This window comes from Camelus dromedarius, chromosome 9, assembly GCF_036321535.1.
Source record: "Camelus dromedarius isolate mCamDro1 chromosome 9, mCamDro1.pat, whole genome shotgun sequence".
In the NCBI taxonomy this organism is placed as follows: domain Eukaryota; kingdom Metazoa; phylum Chordata; class Mammalia; order Artiodactyla; family Camelidae; genus Camelus; species Camelus dromedarius.
Genome location: NC_087444.1, coordinates 32008938 through 32029523, shown reverse-complemented (window position 1 = coordinate 32029523; position 20586 = coordinate 32008938). Strand labels below are relative to the sequence as shown.

The 20586-nt window shown below is 51.2% G+C and overlaps 1 protein-coding gene across 1 annotated transcript in view; it reads left to right on the top strand.

Annotated features, from left to right (window-relative positions):
- Positions 1-1702: 1702 nt before the first annotated feature.
- ST3GAL2 (ST3 beta-galactoside alpha-2,3-sialyltransferase 2) overlaps positions 1703-20586 on the top strand; it is a 42932-nt gene continuing 24048 nt past the window's right edge. The window contains exon 1 of the mRNA XM_031458102.2: positions 1703-1856. The gene's annotated coding sequence lies outside the window, so the exon portion shown is untranslated. The remainder of the gene's footprint in view (positions 1857-20586) is intronic.

The window sequence follows — 20586 nt, the reverse complement described above, 5'->3', positions numbered from 1 at the left end:
TCTCACTCCTCCAGCCTGTTCTAGGTCATAGCCCACCCAGAAGCAGTGGATTCTACTGAGCTGACCCTATCCTAGAGGTTTGAGATCACAACTCCTGCCTTGTATCCATAGCTTGGGTTGGGAGCGGGGGGTGTGTAGCACCAGGTGTACCTCAGCTGCCCTCCTTTGAAACAGAAAACCTTCCCAGCTTTGAAGAGAATGCCAAGGGCTAAGGTCTGGAACATCTTTTAGGCCCACTTTTCTTTTTATTGCATGAACTGATTTTATTTATTTCAATTAAAAAGAGCATTTCTGTCTCCTGAAATTAATATCTCCATGCAGTTACCATAAACATACTCTAATAAAAGAATGGTCTTTTTGATATTAAAAAAAAAGCATTTCTGTACTAAACTAGCCCTGAGATCCAGCTTTCTATGGCCTGGCTCTTCAGAGGCTAATATTATTCCATAGCAGGCTCATCATTGAAGGACAATGCCAGAAGTCTAGCCAACAAACGCCCACAGCAGCGGTTCTCAAAGTGGTTTCCAGACCAGTAGCACCTGGAAATTTGTTAGAAACACAAATTCTCAGGTCCACCATGGAGTTGAAAAAACAGCAATTTGGGGTATGGGTCAACTGTGTCTGAACAAACTCTCCAGGACAATCTGATACACGCCAGATTGAGAACCACTGACCTACAGGCCTCCCCTCTGCCAGAGGAGATGAAGTTTAGAGGGCGAAACTGCCGTAGACCAGAAGCTTCATTTAAGAATTTGAGCTAGGTTTGGAAATTGGAGAAAGGATGTGCTAAGAGAAGACATGGAAAAATATTTAAAATGTGTGCCCTTTGCCTTAAACAGTTGGGAATTAAGGGCATCAGCTAGAAAGACAGACTGGAATAAGAAGGTGCCCAAGGGGGTGAGCGCTCTAGGAAACCCAGACACTCGGCCCCCTTTTCCCAGGTAGGGAAAACCACACGCCCACACAGCTCGTGGTGCTCTGTCTCCTCCAGCCTGGGCTCGGCCGCCCCACCGCAGCTCGGGCTTGCGGAGCCGGGTCAGTATCCCAAGCTAGCCTCAGGTCATGGCTCTTTGCGAGCGCGAATGGGAACTGTACCCGGGGAGCGGTTCTCGGGCCAGAGGCTTCCCCTCCCGTCTCGCTCGGCCGGCGCTGGCCACAGCCATGTCTGAGAGGCATCCTGGGCTACTTTGCATCTCCCTTGAGAGCCAGGTATTCAACCCGGGTCCGGGGCACCGCAGACTCCACATCCTCTGTTTCCACCGCCGGGAGCCCGGCCTTCTGGGAATAGACTTCTCTCATTTCCCTCTCCCCTCCTGCGCGGTAGACTCCCTGAGCCAGGGCCGAACTACAAAGCCCACAGACTTTAGGGCGCGCGCACTTTCTTCTGGGAGTAGTAGTCCTGGATGCGGGACACACCCAGCAGCCCAGCGCGGGCTGGACTCCATATCCCAGCATGCACGCGCGCGTGCAAGAGGCGGTGGGAGGGGACAGACCAGAAGGATGTGAATGGGGAGGGGGCAGCTAACCCCTTGCCCCCACCCTTCCCTTTCAGCTGGGCTAGGGTGGGGGGAGGGGCTGGGCTGAGGCGGCGGCGGCGGCGGCGGCGGCGGCGGCGGCGGCGGCGGCGGCGGCGGCGGCGGCGGCGGCGGCGGCGGCGGCGGCGGCGGCTCAGCTCTCTGGGAGGGCAGGGCCGGCAAGGGCGGGACTAGCCCGCTGCGGGCGGGCAGGGGAGCCGCGGAGCTAACGGGTCTGGACGCCGGCGGCGGCGGCGGCGGCGGCAGCGGCTTTCTCTGCACGGGCGGAGGCGGCGACAGGAGCGGCAAGCATGGCCCGCGCGGCGCCGAGCGCTGACTGAGGTGCGCGGGCGGGATGAGGGCGGGCAGGATGTGGGGTACCCCGGGCCCCTCGCTGCCTTGAACCCCTTCTGCGCGAGCAACTGACTCTGCCAGCGGCCCAGACCCGCCCAGTCCACCCCGGCAACTTCCCTGGGGTCGGGGCCCTGGGCTCCCCCGTAGGGGCGGGGATCCTCTTCCATTGGCCTCAAGCCTCATCCCCGCCTTTTGCTTCCGCACCTCCAGCCGCTCCCAGTCCTCCAGGCGCGACTGCTCCACTCCTTGGTGGCAGTCCCCAGCCCCCAGCCCCAACCCTAGGAAGCGCTCCTTGCCCCAGTTCTGACTTCAGCCCACTGCCTAGTTCGCACCCCCAAACTCCGCGCGCGCTCCCGGCCTCTGCACTACTTGGAGACCCCTGCCCCACTCCTCTTGGCTGGAGGCTGTCTTTGCACCATCAGCACCTTTCCTTTTTCCCTACCTGGCACTGCCACCCACAGTGGCCCAGTTCTCTCTGATGAAACCTAACAGCTTTACCTCCTTCCCACTTTGGAGAAACTGAGGCTTGGCACAAACCAGGAACTTGGCCCCAGTCTTGTAGGGCTCGCCTGAGCCTCTGCCTTGGCATGGAAGTCATTTCTTCCCTCTAGTCATTCCTCTGTGACTGGACCAAACTTCCTAGCCCCCTGATGCAGCTCTGGGCTGAGCCCGCCTTAGTTTCCCCTTTAGCTTTCTCCTACTTCTGTTTCCCCCTCCTCCTTCCCTTATCCTACTCCTGGCCTTTTCTACCTGTAGAGTCACCCACCCATTGCTTGTTTGCTCAAGTTAGCCTTTCGATTTCTGTTTCTTACCAACTACATCCATCTTGCCTCTTGCTATATAGCTCTGTAAAGCACTGTCAAAAAGAGTCTAAGGTGGTGTTGGGGGAAAGGGGAGAGAGAGGTGCTGGTGGTGGAAAGGGAATAGCAGCCTATTTCAGCCAAAGCTGCAGATGGGAGTTCAGGGTACTCTGGGATCCCTGGGTAAGTCATTCCTAGCCAGTAACGCACACTCCCATCTTGTTTTTGGGACAGTTGTCTGGAAACTGGTTTGTCATCCCTTCCTCTTATGCCTGGTGGACTCTGAAGTCCCTGAGATGGAGGGAACCTCCTACCTTGGTGGAGAATGGAGGCATAAGAAGAGTCTGGGAGTCCACACCCCTAAGCCTCATCTTGTTCTACCGCTAACTTTGGAGGGGGTTGCCTGTTCAGGGAAGGATGCCTGCCAGGTGCCCTGAGCTCTTTGTGGAGGAAGACTGTGTGTCTGTAGGTGGTGATCTCAAGTTTAGTCGTGGTGTTCATGATTTGAAGGGAAGAGGGAGCCAGGGCTCAGAGAGGTAGCACAGAGGCTTGCTTGTATAATTCACTTTTTTGTTTCCTCATCTTCCTTGGCAGATTTGCCTTTGGATCATCGCTTCCCAGCCCAATCCTCAGTTTCCCAGTGGGAAGTGGGGGGAGGGAGGGGAATCTTTGAACCATCAGGAAGGCTCGGCAGGCGGGAAGGCTCTAGGAGTTCATCGGGGTCCTGAATGAGCAATCTTGATCTGAACCAGATGGTTCCCTGCTTTAGTACCCGCTCTCTCATCCCTCCCCCTTGGCTGTGAATAGGAAGCCTTTAACCTTGTAACTTGAGAATGGAGGAAGGGAGGCTAGGGGGCCAACTGTCTGTGTGCATGTTTATGTCTGCCTGTGTGCTCACATGCAAGCTTGCTAGGGACCTGAGGAAGCGACCCTGCCCGGGAATGCAGTGTTGTGATGCTGTGGCATGTTCACGGCCCTCTAGGTACTTTCTGAGCCCAAACCCCAGATAGTGCCACTTTCCAAGCTGCTAAGAACCACTGGGTGTGGCCTCATGGACCATTTCTCCATGAACCAAACCTCTGGACGTGAAACATGCCTTAGGGTGAGACTTACTCTCTTCTTGAGAAAACTATCTGCAACCATGAGAAATCCAAAATAGCAGCATGTGGAGCAGGTTTCCTAGAACTGGGGTTTCCTTTTCTCCAGTCATGGCAAGAGAAGATCTGAGGTGTGGGGTCTGGTAAGAGGGTGGAAAGCTGATTCCTTTGCCTTGTGTATTCATGTACTTGATTTTGGTCCCCATTAGACTGTGGAAGTTCTTCAGATGTGTCCTTATTTCCGAAATATCACCAGCTGGCCCATGGTAAATGTTCAGAAATTTAAGTTAAATTGGAGAGTCTTGCCAGTTAAATGTTTAGGGCAGATTTCTCATACTTGACCAGACATCAGAATCCCCTGGAGAGCTGTTTAAGGCACAGATTGCTGGGCTCCACTCCCAGAGTTTTCTGATTCAGGCAGTCTGGGTGAGGCCTAGAATTTGATTTCTACCCAGCTCCTTGGTGATAACGCTTGAGAACCACTGGTTTGTGGCCATGACAGTTGCTTGGGAGATTAATCCTCCCACCTTGCTTCCCCATCTGGGCTTGTTCTGGCAGCTGCCCTGGATTGGTCTTTTCTTCTGTTCTCATGCTGCCTAGTGCTAGCTAGGTTAATGGTAGGGATGACTTATGGTGCCTGAGCTCTCAGTCCCTCTGTAACCACACAGCTGAAACTGCCCCACGGTTATTTGAAGAAAGGCCCCACAAAAGCAGGACATTTTGGCACCAAGACCTTGGAAAAGGGGTGGCTGTGTGGACATGGGGAAGCAGACGCCGAACCAGGCCTTCATCTGCCTTATCCCTGTCCCTCAGACCAAGCAGGTTGGGGTGCTGGCCATGGCTGCACACTGGACAAGATGCCTGAGAATCTCTGAAATTTAGAAAAACAGAAGGAATCACTTACATTGTGTTTTTACTTGCCAAGCATTTTCTACCTGTGGTTTTTGGGATGTTTATAAGGCAGATGTAGACCCAGGTGGGGTTACTGAGGAACAGAGAGGTGCACTGTGGGTCACACAGAGGCCAAGGACTCCTGATTCCAACCCTCCGATGGAGTATCTGCTAAAGCAGTAGCTCTGAATAGCTGGAATAACAGCTGCTGTCCCCTGAGTGCTTACTCCTAGCCCGACCCCGTGCTAGATATTCTCACATGTTAGACCCTCACAGCAATGGCTCAAGGTCGGCATACTGTCATTCTTTCATTGGAGAACTGAGGTTTACAGAACTTAGGAGACTTGCCCAAAAACAGCAAGTAAGTGGAGGATCCGGAAGTCAGACTCAGGTCTTTCTGACAGCACATGCTGTGCTTTTTGTCACTCACTGTCTTGCTCAGCAAACCTGTAATTGTCCTTTGGATTGTCTGCCCCCAGAGCCTGGTGAATTTTACTGAGCCTGGAACTATGCTGGGTGTTGTGGAGGAGACAATGTCCAAGTCGTTGTCCCCTGGGAGAAGGATAAGACACCAGTGTCTACAGTGGAAGGCAGAAGGGGCAGCCAGTTCTTGTAGGTTTAAAGGAGGTAGAAGTCATCCAAGTACAGAGTTCAAAAGAGGACTTTGAGTTGGGCCCTAAAGGGGCAGAGTTCCAGCAGCGCCTGTGGGCTGGAGAGGTGTGCAGGCCAATAGGTGTGCAGGCCAACAGGTGCAGAGAGAGTCCACCATGGCACTTTGGGAAATTTTCCCTTTTAGTTGAAGCGTAGGAGAGGTATTTCAAAAAATAATGAGAAGATCCAGCTTGGTTACAAGCAACAACTTGGCTGACTTTGGCAGGAAAGGACTTCCTTGGAGGGCTATGGAAACTCCCAAAATCAGAGGGATAACTCAGGACCCAGCTCCCCTCCAGGGTCTTGGTGTGGGTACAACAGGAGTCAAGGACCAGCCTCTTCAGGGTACCACTGTCACCAGGATAAATCTGTTCCAGCTGTGCTCTGTAATTTTGTCACCACAGCTTGGGAGTCACATCCTAAGGAGGAGATGTCTAGTTGGTCCAGCCTCAGGACATGCTTCCTCCCTTGGCTGGTGGAAGGGAAGGGCTGGTGGCATGGTATGCAGCCCCCCAGACTGTATGTGAAAGCTAATGTCCCTGGAAGAAGAGGAAATGGACACTGCAAAAGATCAGTCCAGCAGGGTGCTAGATGAGAACTTGAATTGGCAGGCAGCAAGGGGAGGACTTGGTTCTGACAAGTTTCTGAGCAGGCAGAGGGTGGACTGGCAGCAAGGTATGGCTGGGTCACAAGGGGACAAAGAAAGAAGGGAGGGAGAAAATGGAAAACTAGATAGGGTCCAGGTGAGACGTAATGAAGGCAGCAACTTGGCAGTAAAAATGGAAAAGAAGGGACTGATTCTAGAAAACTGTGAAAGTAGATATCTTCTGGAACAGACACTTGATTGGCTGGGGTTTGACACTTCAGTGTCTGGGTAATGAGGTTGGTTCTTTTAGCTGAAATGGGGCAGTCAGGTGGAGGAAGCGTTTGCAGGAGATGATGTCCTTGCTTTGGAGAAGCTGCATGCGGAATGCTGACAGGGTACCTGGAACCCTGGTAAGCTCATTACTCCTGACTCCATGCTCCCTGTTGTTTGGGGCCTTGGCCCTGAGGAGGTGGGGCCACAAAGCTCTAGGGACCCAGTGTGTCCTGAAAGCAGCTGGGGCTTTGAGATCCAGGCTCAGCACTCCTGCGTCTCTTCTGTCTCCACACTTCAGCCTGGGGTGGGTTTCTGTTTCCTCCCTCTTCCCCTCCCCTACTCTTAGTTCCCATGGGCCAACTTCCCCCACCCCAACTTCCCCCCACTGCATGTTCCGCATACTTGAGCCCTTACTGACTAAAGGGCCTGGCCCAGCTCTCTGGACCTAGGTTTTCAGGTTTTCCTCCTTTTCTACTCAGAGTGGTTGTTAACAAGTCCTTGCTAACTATTTGGGCACACATCTCCAGATGACCGTTTGCAAGGAGAGCCTCTGAACTTTGCCTGCTATCCTGCTATCTGGGGATACAGGCTTTTCCTCCAGTTATGCTGTACTCACCAGAGACCCTCTGTGTGTCCCTAACCAGTCATTCTAGAGTGCTTATTTATAAATCATTATTGTAATTACAACATATTGTCAGTCACACTTTTGTGTTGCCATTGTCCATTTCTCCTAAGGCTCCAGGGCATATGCTGGGCTTTGGGCCACCCCAACTTTCTACTTGAGAACTAGGGAAGTTTCCTCCTATAAGAATGGGAGGGAGGGAGCAGGGTCCTCTTTGGGTTGGGGTGGAGGGGCAACGCCACTTTTCCCCACAGATTCTCAGAGAGAAGAGAATGAAGAGGAATACCTTCCTGGGGTACTGTTCCCCTCAATTCCAGCTGTTCGCTTTCAAATATATGTGTTGTTTTGCCATCAATGAATGCAGTGTGTACTACCTTATGCAATAAGGTGAACCAGGGACAAGGGAAATCTAGAGAAAAAAGTGATTTCTCTTAATTTTGATGTCAGTGCTAAATTTGTATTTGTGAAATAGTAATGTTAAAACAAACAAACAATTCTGTTATTACATATTGAAAAATATCCTCAGACAGCATTTCTTTCAGGGGGATGTGACCTTGCAAATGAGAAAGCCCAGAGAGAGAAGGAGGTTGACTGACATCACTCCCCTGGCTGCTGAGGTGGGAGGGGAGCCAGCGCAGCACAGAGATCTCCTGCCTGGAGGGGCATCATTCTCTGTGTGTAGTCCTCTGTTTCTCATCTCTTCCTGGATTGTAATCTTTGCCCATGAGCAGTCTTTTCCCTTTTCTCTCCTCTTCCTCTCTAGGATCAGGGTGGGAAACATACCAGAGGGACACAGAAAGCTGCCCTACTTCTGTGCAGTTGGGGCATGAGGCCTGTCCTGCTCCTGAAAGGGAGCTCAATAGAGGGCAGGAGACGCCGAGGTGTTGGGGCATGACCCAGGGACCCCAGAGAGCAATCCTCACCCTTTTCTCTCTGAATCCTTCAGCTGTAAAGTCCTAGCACAGTGGGCAGGCAACAACCTTCCAGCCTGAGCAGGTTTGCAGCCTTCTGAGGAAGAAAATCGGCAACAAATGCAAGTAGCTAATTGGTCTAGAGGGATCTGCTCTGGTGAGGAAGAATCAACAAGTTATTTATTTGTGTGGCTGAAGAGAATTTGGAGTGGTTGGGGTGGGGAAGTGAAGAGGGGCAGGTGAGAGGTGGATTGTAGAAAGAGGCACAGGTGAGGGAATGGGGGGGCGGAGTCACCTTCCTGGCCCTTGTCACCTCCACAGCTCCATCCTTCTCCACTCCTGCTCCCTCCTTCCTTCTTTTTTTTTTATTGAAGGGTAATTGGCATATAATGTTATATTAGTTTCAAGTGTACAACATAATAATTTGGTATTTTTATACACTGCAAAATGTATACGAGTTAATTAACATCTATCACTATACATAGTTACAACCTCCTTCCTTCTTTGTGGGGGTTGCTTGGGGTTTGCCCTGACGTGTCAGTGGAATTCCCCCCAACCCTCATTCCCACCCAAGTTCAGTTAAAATACCAATCATTTGATACTGATGGTGAACTGCAACCAGAGTCAGGAGGAAACGAAAGTCTCTTTGGGCCTGTGCTGAGTCCTCTGACTGTATAGCCAAAAGGAATGAGGCTGTGTGGGAAGGCAGGGTATGGGAGAGAGCCCCTGAGCTCCCGGTTCCTACCTCTGTTGTGTTTTCGAGGGACCAGTCTAGGGTGGCCAGGCTGCAAGGGAGTTTCCAGGGGTTGGCCTTCTCTCTGTTCTGTCCTGTCCCAGATGTCCAATTTTCCAGGAACCACACCTGTTCAGCTTCCGGCTGGTTCCTGGGGCCTCTGGCATAGCTCAGGAGGGGACCCCAAGTACCATGCGTAAAGGGAGATGGGAAAGCCCAAAGTGGGTTAGGAGAGGCATGGGGACCCCATTCAGGCTCTTCCAGTGTAGGGGAGCCTACACCAGCACTTCCTTAGACAGGAAGATGCTGTGAAAAGGGAGCAGGATAAACAGGGAGCCTGGTAAACAGTGTGTGTGAAGGAGGTCCAGCCCAAGGCCACAGTGGCAGCTGATAGGCGGAGGGATTTCCTCAGTGCCTGAAAAGCAATTCACACTTGACCCTAAAGCAGCAATGGACAAACTTCTAGGATGAATGTGAGTTTAAGTCTCTCAAGTGGCATTTTCTGTGGTTAACACAGAAGATACCTCACCCCTCATCACACCTGGGTGAGGAATTTCAGAAGGTGTCTTCTTCCACCCATGCTGCCCACCCACCTTCCCAGCAATTCCTGCCCATCCCCTGCCATTCTTCTTGTGCAAAACAGGAGGAAGAGCTAGCAGGCCCTCTGTTGGCAGCCAGTGAGACCAAGGTGGAGACCTAGGCTGGATGAGAGTCTCAGGGCAGGGCTGTTTGGCTCTCCAAAGGGGAAGCAGCTTGTTTGGTCAGGGGGCCCTCTTGATGATTTTCACAGTCCAGGGCCTAATCTGGTTGAGTGCATACAGGGTTCTCACTGTCTTACCTACTCATAGGAGGTTTGGTGCCGTGTGACTCAGGGTAAGTCTCTGCCCTTCTCTGGGCCTCAGAGTTCTCATCTGTGAGTAAAGAATTTGAAGACCTGCTCAGAGATTCTCTCTCAAACCATTGGTTGACCCAACAGAGGAACACTATATCCTGAGCAGGGAGACAGTACTGGGTGCTCTGGATGTTACCATGCCGAATTCACTTGACCTTTCCCCTCCTAACACGCTTGGATGTATAGAAAAGCAGCCAGCCTTCTCTGGCACTCTGGAGAACTTGGGCTCCTGCAGCCAAGGGAGCTGTCCCCAGGCCTCCCATTGGCCTCATACCACCTCCCAACCCTTGCTCTGGATCTGTCCTAGGTTCAGGCAGAAAAATCCATCTGATCTCTCATCATGTTCTTCCCTTCCTACACTGGCCACTGGTTAGGCCCTGGGGTGACTATAGGATTTTCATTTTTTTTCTGCTCCCAGTCCCCTCACCCTCTTATGCCCTGGGCTCTGTCCTAGCAAGGTTTTTTCCCCAAAGCCAGCATGGAAGGTTGGATCACAGGCTGATCATGGGAGCACCAGGTCAGCAGCACAGGCACCTGGTGGGTCCACTGGGAGTTGAGAACATACCTGGAAGGGCTGGGGTAGGATTTCTTAGTAGAGGAGAGAAGGAAGGCATTGAGGCAAAGGCTGGAGCTGAAGGGACAAGGGACAACTGGGGCCCTGAGGAGACCAGTTTGGGCAGAGCATAACGTTTCTTGGATCATTGCCCAAGAAGGAGGGGCAGGATGGAGAAGTCTGGCAGAGAGATGGGCCCCAAGACCCACCCTGGTTGACTGGAGGGCTCAGACTTTCCCAGGCTGGCTGGTGCTTGGAGGAAGTGTGGGAAGGGTTGTTAATGACTGTTTGTTTTCCACAGGTTGCAAGGCTGCCATGGGTCAGTCTGATAAGAGAGAAGAGATAGACTCCTTGAGTTTTATCCTCCCGACAGCTGCCTTCTCTCTGCCAGCCCCACAGATACTGACAGTCTATTGTGGCCCTGCTCTTGCTCCATCTCTTCTTCCTAACATAGACAGTCCCTGGCTTCAGCCCAGCTGGGTTTCCTTTGCCTGGCCGCCAGCTCCCATTCCTGTCTGTGGTCAGATGAAGTCTGCACTGGGGGAGGGTCAGTCCTAGCAAGACTGAGCCAATTCTCAGTCTGACCTAGGAGTGGGAAATCACCCCAGGGTACAGCCAGGACACTGGGCTGAGCAGCTACTCCCAGACCTGCCTGGTCCATCTTTGTCTCAGGGTTACTCTGCCATTCAGCCAGCCAGACCTGGGGCCAAGGGTGTTGGGGAGTCCCACCTTTGCCCCAGAGCATTGGGAGGTGTGGCTGTTTTGCTGGGAGGAATGGAGATGGAGATCTGATGGGATTTACATTTGGGAAGATCACTTCAGTCTCCTTGTAGAGATTGAATTGGAGGGTTCTCTTGAGTAGATCTGGGGCTTTAGCACTTAAGGGGTTACTGTAGGTGGAAGATGATATTCTTGCACTGAGTGATGGTGGTAGATGTGGAGGGAAGTAGAAATATGAGAGATATAGTTGGTAAAAAGCAGGTGGACTTTGTAATAGGTTGGCTGAAGGATGTTGAAGGAAGGAAGGGGCATAGATGACTCCCAGGTTTCAGGTTGGATGGATAATGTCCTTTTCCCAGCATCTGGGAATATAGAAGGAGGTCAGTCTATGTTTGAAGCACTTAGAACATGTGTGAATTTGGTACTTTGGTGTACTGCTACAATTTGTCATCAAAGTAGGCTTCCAGAAATGAGTGGGATAGACAGGTCTGGAGTTCAGGGGAGTCTCTGGCATCATTTAAGAAGCCAGACATGACTCTTAACAGGTTGAGAAACAGGTTTGCAAAATCTGTTCCCAGACAAGGAATGGAATAGGGTCTTGACTTCCCCTTGCATTCCATGTCCAGGATCATCTTCTCTTTCTCTGACTACTTCAGCCAGTTCAGTTCCTGGCTGGGCAGCACCCTGCTGAGTTGTCCCCGTGTTGGGGGGACCCTGGTGGTAGACAGTGCTGACCCCAGAGCACCCAGGAATGCTACGCACGTCGGCGCCTCTCTCACCATCTGCACATCTGGGCTGTGTCCCTGGCTGGAAAAAGACCTGGGTCCTGGCCAGAACTGAGTCATTGCAGGGAATCCCAGAACCACTTCTGTTCCTGTGGGCCCCTGGGCCTCTGAGCTGGGTTGACCTACTAAGAATGGGGTTTTAGGACCAGATTCAGGCAGCCCTTCTGCATCAGATAGCAAGCGATTCTGTAGTGGCTCTTAAAATTCTTTTAAATGAAATGAAAAATGGTTGTACGTGTGTGCAAGATTGTATCAGTTGGACTTGTTCAATTACAATGGCCAAAAATCCAACTCAGAGTGCCTTGATGAAAGGGAATCTGTTGAGTCATACCTGAGGCTATGGCTGGCCACATGCAGGGAAGATGAGGGGCTCAAGCAACTCCATCTCACCCTGCCCTTCTTCATGGTGATGCCACTTTCAGTTCCCACATGGTAGAAGGTGCCTGCCTGCAGTCTTCTCAGCATCCCATCCCAGGACTGCCACTTGGAATTGGGGCCCTTACCCAACCCTGGTCCAGGTACTGTGGTTGGGTACATTTGGTGTTCTGATTGGCCAGGCACAGAGATGGGAATTTGGGGAGAGATGATTCCCCAAAGAAAAATGGGGCTGTTGTCCTTTCTAAAGACATCATGTGTTGAGGCCATAGACAGAGCTGTGTGTGCACGTCAGAATCACTGCTGTTGACAGACTAATAGGGATTTATTGTCATTTATTAATTTACCTTGTTCAAAACTGAATGCTGGAGTGTAGAATGAGACTTAGAGTCTTCAAGTCATTCCATTTTACAGATCAGGAAGTAGAGGTTGAGAAATTTGCCTGATGTTCTCAGATAAGTGTGTAAAAGAATGAAGACCAGAACCCAGGTCATCAGACTTGCAGGCTGAGGCTCTTTCCAGTAGGAAGTGGCATCTTTTAGGGAGGAGCTCCCTGGTGGCCAGCTGCCCATCCACAAAAGTGATTCATGCCTGGACCACAGGACAAAGAGCTGACACAGGTGGGTTATGGCAAATGGTCCCTTCCTCTTGGTGGCCAGGGGTATCTGCATGGTGGATGGTGTTAAGCAGGCATCTTTCTGAGATGAGGGAGACATCACTCAGTGTGAGTTCAACTAGGTCCCAGTAAATAGAGGAGGCACTGGCCCAGCTCTGGTGAACCTCTGCCCTGGTGCTGCCTCCATCCCCTCTCTATCACCCTTGTCCCCTCGGCTTCCTGCATGCTCACCCTCCTCCGTATTGTTTCCTGCTGGGGCCTGGATAAGGACCTACCTCTAGGGCTGCTGTGCTTTCTGAATTACATTGGGTTATCTCCTGCTGGGAGGGTGGTACCCCTCCTTCTTTTCCCTTGGAAGGGAATGCCCAGGACAGTGGGGCCAGTTCCAGGTACAAATAGACAGATAGCACAATTTTGGCCTTAGTTCCTGTCAACTCCAATTTGTGAGGGTATAGATATTTGACCCAGCTTGGCAGAGCCAGGAATGGGGTGTTATATAGAAAGAGCTCTGGGCTTCAAGCCTCCAACTTAGCAAGAGGAGACCTCAAGTTCAGTCTAACAGGGTTCTTGCCTAGAGTGGGTCTCCCCCGGGGCCTCTGGTCAGAAAAGGAAGGCTGTCCCCGTGAGTGTGAGTTATATATTAACAAGATGCTGAGGTCCGGGGAGCTTGGGGGCTTCTCACTAGCTCCTTGGTGCTCACTGAGTGAGGCAGGACTCTTCTGAGTTTGGGGCTGAATTCCTCTTTCATTCTGACCATCTCCTCATACATCTTTCCTCCTGCCCTTCAGATATTTGCTGACAGCCAGTCTTCTCTTCTCAACTGTCTGCCAACCCAGACTGACCAGAGTGCTCTGTCTGCCCCGCATGCTTGGCTCCCAGAGGCTCCCCTGTCTGTCTGTCTCTGTCTGGGGCCGTGTTCTCAGTGATGCACCAGCCTGGGCCAGACCTTCTGTTCCCTCAGGCTTAGGCACAGTGTCTGCTCTTGTCCCTGCTTCCTTCCCCTCTGTGAAGCTGAGACTCAATGATACCTCAGGTACATACTGCTCTGCAGCTTACGGTCATCGCTTGCTTCATCTTGACAGGGACTTGAGATGAACAGGGCAGGCATCATTATGCCCACTTTACAGATGGAGGACGTGGGGCCCAGAGAGGTACGATTTGCCAAGACACAACAGCCGAATAGCAGAGCCAGTCCTGGAATTGAGGTCATCTGGGTTTAGTCCAGAGTTCGTTGTAAAATGCTAACTCATAGACACGTGTTAGGGTTGGGATGTCCCAGTCTCACAGGCAGGGGGCTTGAAAGGAGGCCCCTGGGCCCCACATCTTCATGACCCTCAGGTCACCCCTGCATAGCTCAAGCCCCAAACAAGCACCATCATGTAGGCCATCCCCTTGTAACCCTAAGATACGTAATAAAGCCTGCCAACAGAGACCACTCCTTGGGGACCATTGTCATGGACCCCAGTCTGTACATTCTTCCCCTCCACATTCCTGCAAAGTTGACAATAGTAATGCATGTCATGACAGATATCATCTTAGCAGGGAGTGTATAATTTAGGCTAGGTCCTTGAGGATGGAACTGGGGAGGGCCCCTTGCTCTCTCACCCTGGCTCCTCTCACCTGGGGTGGGGGGCAGAGGCAGGGCAAGGAGAAGGCTACCTTTGCCCTCCTCCTAGCAGCTGATATTGCCGCTTTCCTGGGATGGTGAAGCAGATTACCTACCTAACAACCTTGGGGATGTTCTTTCCTCCCAGGGGTCCTGCCTGAGTCCATTGCAGCTTATTATCAGCTCCTCAGTGAAAAGGAAGATGGCTCAGCCACAGCAAGGGAGGAATGAAAGCAGGTCTGTGCTAGGCTCTCCAGTTTACCAACCATCTGCTCTCTGCCTCCTGGAGCTGAATGTTCATGATACAGGGAATAGTAGGGGCATAGGGCAGGGGTGTTTCCTGCAGGCTTGGTGCTGGAAGTTACCCTGTGGCACCAGACTGGGCATGATCTCAGGGCCTCTAACTGGAACTTCCAAGGTTCCTGTTGGAATGTTGACTCCAGTGGCTGAGTAAGGGGCTCAGCTCTGGACTACTCTCTACATCCAGTCCTTGGGGAGAGAGGGGACATTGCTCCCTTTAATCTCCTCGTCCAGGCATGGATGCAGACACCTCCTTTGGGTTTCCATTAGCATAGCTGCCACAGGCTGACCTTTTCAAAAGACATTACTCAATATAAGAGGAAAACGAAAGAAAGCTAAATATAGGGTGTATGAAGAATGAAAACAGTCTGGCTCACAAAGTACAGGTTATTGGTTTGTTTCCAGGGTTTTTGGGGCACTCTCCCTACTGGAGATACCCACTCCTAGGGCCAGCGCACCTCTTCATGCCTTTCTGCCAGAGTCTCTGGTCTCCAAGCGCTGATCTATCTCATCATCTAAGGACCCCTAGGACTCAAAACACCGTGAGTCCTCTCCAGGGCAGCTGGGCCATCTACTAGCCAAGTGCCTGTCCCATCTTCCTCTCTACCCAGGCTTGACTGGCTCTGAGGGAATGACTCCCTCCCTAGGACCACAGGGGCTTGGCACCTACATGACAGTACCTATAAGAGTGCCACCTCATTTATTCTAAGTAAGCCTTGTAATAGGACCCATCTCTTGCCGTGTGCTCAGGCCCCAGCTTAGCCCAAAAGCAGCCATAAAGGGCTGGTGGTTCTCCAGCATCCAGTCTTGGCAGGAGTTGTACATGTCTCACCCCCTGGCTCCTACTTCCCAATGGGCCACAAGAATAGAAGCTGACAAGTTGGCCTGGTTGATGGAAGTTTTCATGTGGGTTGGGGGAAAGATTATTCTGGTTTAAAAATAAAACAAAAAGAACACTTTGAAGTCATCCAGTCTTAATGAAGGAAGAAGATAAGCGCCTGACCGCAAAGTGGAGTTTCCAGCCTGCAGCACCACCTCTGCCTCCTGCCTGGCATGTGAGTGGAGCCCAGGAGCTAGGTGGGTCTCCACACTCTAAACTGCCAGCACACATGGTGCTCCCATTTCATACCTAAAGCTCAGATGAAGCCACAAGAAATCAAAAGAACCGCCGCTTCATAAGGAAATGTGGGGGCTGGGTGGGTAGGAAGAGGGAAGTTGTCTGCTGTCAGTTACAGCCCGCTGTCCCCTCTCTGGTGGGGTGGGAACCCTTCAGAGAAATTTGCTCCATGCAAAGTAGGCCCCCATGCCTGCAGCTGGGCTGTCACCTTCATGATACTGCCCGGTCCCAGAGGCTCTGGCAGACTTTCCACCTGGGTTGTTTGGTTGGGCCACGAGGACTGAAAAGTTCTAGCCAGAGGTCACACCAGCCAGAGAGAGAGGTTGGCACATTCCTGAGGCTGAGGACAGAGAGCCCTGTTCTCATTTGTACCTCCAAGTGTGACACTGGCCCTTGCAGAGTGAGTGTGCTGTTCCTGACTACCCCTCAGGCTGGGAGAGGGGAGAACCCCAGAACTGGGGCTGCTGTGCTTTCAGGGAGCATTGATTTTTCTGGGCCCTCTCATCCCATCAGCTCTGTCAGCATACCTAGGGGCTGGAGCTTGTCCTGTGTTTTGGAGCTTTGGGCCAAGTCCATCCCAGGGTGCCACCCAGGAAGTGCTGGTGTCTTCCCTCTGGTTGCTGAAGGCCCAGAATCCTGCTGGGTTATTTGCTTGCAATGACTGCACAGACTCCAGGCCTGCAGCATTCCTGCCAGCGAAGCATCAGTTACCCTGCTTCCTGGGCCCCTTTCCTGCAGGTTCACAGTGCCGGTGATTAGGTTATGACCTCTTCCTCGGCATTCTCTCTCCCATTGCCCCCATCCCACAGAAGATACAGGGATACATGCTCCTTGAGTTTTCAATTGAATCCTTCAACTCGGGGCCTGGGCCATGGCCTGGCTAGAGTTTTGAGCTGCAGAGACTGGCCTGGAAGCTTCCAGAAGCACAGCTTCTCCCTTCCCTAGGTGTGCACTGGCAGGATTTGTATAGACCTTAGCTCAGCCCTTCTCCATCAGCTTTCTTCAGGGTGGACAACCTTCCAGTGCTTGCGGTGGAAGGAGGAGAACCCAGTCCAGAGCCCCATGCCACCATGTAGGATTGGGAAGGGGCAAGCGAGGGCAGTGGTGTTTAGCAGAAGCAGCAGTCCTGTTCCTTTCCCAGAGGTGAAGGCAAGGGTGATCAGATTCAGGAATTCCTGGTGTTGCTATCTGAGAGGGCTGGTTGGGGGTTAGGGAGGGAACACCCTGCCTCTTTTTGCCATTTGTATGAATCACAGCTCCTTTAGGAGAACCTTTGCCCCCAGTCCCTAAAGCTTCCTTCTCAGCCCTTGCCCAGGAGTGTTCCAGGAAGCTCTCTGGTTGTAATGGCCTAGTTTTTACTGGCTGGTTCCCTGCCATGTGGGTGTGTGGATTGGGGAAGATGACGTTGAAGATTACCTGGAGAAACCATTTACTCTTCTTGCATTTCACCCCAGTTCTGGCGAGGGCAGTGGAATACAGTGAGACTCTCTTCTGAACCTTCTGTTAAACCCACACTAGTCCTCCCACACCAGAGTAGAGGATGTTTGTGTGTGTTTGGGGGAGCCAGTATTTGGGAGGATTGGATTAACCCATGTTTCTGAGATGAGCAAGGAGGGGTCCCTTTGATAAGAGTGAGTTGGATGGAAAGCATGATCCTTTTCCCCAAGGGGTCTGTAAGTTAAGGATTGACTCACCTCTTCCTTACGGAAGCCCTCGGCTCTGCCCTCTGCCAATGTTCTAGCTGGTGAGTACTGCTCTAGTTATACCCCTCCTAGGGCCTCTGGGATATGCCATGGAAATATGTTACCAGCTCTCTCTTTAGAGGAAGAGGCTGACAGTTGGGACCTGGGATACTGGTCTCTGGGATCAGCTGCCCCTGGAAGGGCAGCCCTCATAGGGAGAGCTTGGATGACAAAACTAAGGAGCCCTGGGTGGTAGGCAGGCTGGAGGGGAGTCCTCAAAACAGAGGAGCCCCATTGCTCTGCTCCTTGACAGAGCAGGAGCTGCAAGGCTGGAGAAAGATGGGCTTCACTAAGGGGTCAGTGATGCGGTTATACAAGGAGGGAGAGGACGGGGGCTCTTCCCGTGTGGTCTGCTGTTCCCTGGTGCAATGAATATCTGCTGAATGAACGCATCCTCTGATTTCCTCTTGAGATTCAAAACATCCCAGACATCCAGACAAGTACAGAAGGAAAAGGAGGGCCCAGCAGCTTCTCTGCAGCTCTTCATTATCCATCTCTGGTATGCCTGAGATCCAAATCATAAATAGTGATGAATAGCCAAGCCACCTGGTGCTTTGAACCTTATCTCTAAAGGAAATCTGAGCAGACTATAAGCACCCTAGTCCCCTGACCCTGGAAGGCAGTGCGGTCAACTTTAATTGCCCTTGGGAGGCAGAGTTGAGCAATAAGGTCTAGACCTCAGTTCTCCAGACTCATCTCTGGCTTGCCCCAGTCTACCATTTATTTATTCATCTCACTCCCCACTTCCTTCAAAAGTCTCCAAAGAAATTTAGATTTTTTCCCAGTCTTCTATGTCGATTAATGTCTGTGGCTTTCAGCCCTGTGGAAGCTGCCACTGTGAGGGGTCATTGGGGTTGGGCGGGCAGTGCCTGTTGTTAGGCAGAGAAGGAAACTCTGGAGCAAGATCCTGGAGGTGCTGAGGAGGGGGTTTTGGAGTGGGGTGCTGAGGAACGTGTGATGCCTATCCTGGATCATGGGACTCCAGACCAGAGAGTTGGCCAAGCTGGATCTGGGGCTAACAGAACCATGACCCTCAACCTGCCCGACCCAGCAGCACAGGCACTGTGCTGGGAGTTTTCTGGCTCTCATCCTTTCAGAAACCTTCCAAGATGGGTGATACTCCCATTTTACAGATAAGACCACAGACCAGAGAAGTTAAATGGTTAATAGCCAACAAGTGGCAAAACCAGAATATGAAGCCAAGTTTTTCTAGGTGCTTTCTTCATTTTGGGAGGCTTGACTGGAAAGGGACTTTGAGTTGGGGTGAACAGTGGTGAGATCTGAGGAGTCTAAGCTAGGGAGGACTTAGCCAGCAGCCTGTGGTGCTAGGGAAGTGACCAGAGAGAGTCCCATTCTAGCAGCCCTGGTGTGTGTTTGCTGACCGAAACTTAAGAGCAGGCACTTGAATTGTTCCCACTGTCCAGGTAGCTTCTTTAGTTTTTATACATTCACCTTTCTCATTGCCTCTAATTTGATAAGTCTGGTTTATACCTGAGGCCTCGTGTTTCTTGGTGATCCAAGAGAAGTTAGAGAAAGCTTTCACTTCTAGAATATCAGAGCTGGAAGAGTGGGGATTTAATATAATTATCACCTCTATCTCCATCCTTATATAATTTATAAAAATAGTTTCAAAGTATTTTTTCATTACCATTATTTCTTCTGTTTCTTATAACCTTAGGGTTATATATTGAGATGATACTCAGTTGGACAAATATTTATTTTTTGATTCCTACTATATGTAGGCCAGTGCTAGATAATAAATTAAATAACATGGTTTCTGTACACTTAGACTTTAAGTGAAGGGGATAATGTCTGTGTCTTTCTAGGTTTCGTGTAGGATCTTAATAAATACGGGCCAGATTTAGACTGTGGTCCAAATTAGCTTATAATCCCTAGAGGATAGGGCACAGTGAGAGATGAGGCTTAGGAGGGTGTCCTGGTTTTAGGATCTCTGGATGCTGTGTTAAAGAGCCTGGCCACAGCCCCATGAATAAGAGTGCCATGTCTCTGTGTAATATGCTTTTGAATTCAGGAAGATGATGTATTTGTTAAGTCTGAAATGCTACATGGCTAAAGAGGCAGTTGAGAATGTACATCCAGAATCCAGGTAAAAGGGCAGGCTCTTAGATTTGGAAGGGGATGAGGCACAGCAGAGAGGCAAAGGAGAAAAAGGGCTGAGGGCAGAACCTTCAGAATCTATTAGCCACTGAAAGAAGCCAGTAAGGAAGGATCCGAGTCAAGAAAGTAGATTGCGGTGGCTTGGAAGTCAACAGGCTAGTGAGGAGGAAGAAGCAGGAGAATAAGCTGAGAGGAAGAGAGTCAGGGTGGGTTAGCCTTCTGATTATTCAAGAACCTTGACCTGGGGGGAAAGAAGTGGCTAGCTGCCTAGTGACAGCCTGGACTAGAATTTGGCTCCCGAATCCACTGCTGTTCTGATGTAACTGAAAGTAAAGAGAGGCTGGGGACTTGAAGTGAGTCAGGTGGGCCTTTCATCAAAGGTGTCCGTGTGGCCAGTATGCATGCTTCCCTGGCCAGGTGAAACACTGGGAAATGCTCAAGTGGTGTGGAAGAGGGGCTGAAGGCGGGGGTGGACTTCCTCAGTGAAAGCCTGGCCAGACCACATCTGACAGATCCTGTTTGCCTGTCTGCTTGCTCCTGCCCCTACTCACCCCACTGTGGACTAGAACGAAGTTGGGGTGGGGATGGGAGAGCCGTTTTAATTGGGACTTTTGATCAGCATACCCCAGGCTGTCTCAGTGGCTTCCCTCTGTGTGCTGGCTGGAGTTCTGTGAATCTCGTTAGAGATGATTTGATAGGCCTTCTCAGGAGACTCATATTGGCAAGGATCCCCAGTTCCTGGGTACAAATAGTTTAATCCAACTCATCCGGTCAAGATGGCACTGTAAATTTATGCTCTAAACACAGAGCAGGAATACATAAAAAGACAAAATTCTAAAAAATAGCCCTATGCTCCCTATCCCTCCCCACACATAAAATGATAAACATCCGTGTGAGGAGAAATGGAACAGGAACACACAGGGGAAAGCAGGGCAGAAGCTGCAGGGATGCTGGCCTCTGAGTCTGGATGCAGGCAGAAGCAGCTAGAAATCTGGGGTGACAGAGCTATGTGCTGGACACAAAGCATGGAATTAAAGCTAGTACACTGCTGGAAACCAGGGGCTGGGAAAGTAGGCTGCAAACAGTTGTTGTCACCCATTCTTTGGGGCTGTGGCTTATTATGAATATGCTTACCCAGAAGACAGAACCTCACAGCCTGGACTAACCTAAGCTACTGCTACAAGATTTGATTCTAGACCAAGAGACCCAAAGGAGGACCTGGGGAGGCAAAGGTGAAAACCCCCCAGATCAGGGAGGGCTGAGCTTATACACTGACATTCAGAAACACGTGAGGAAAACTAATACAAGAAAAAGAACAAAAATCAAAGAA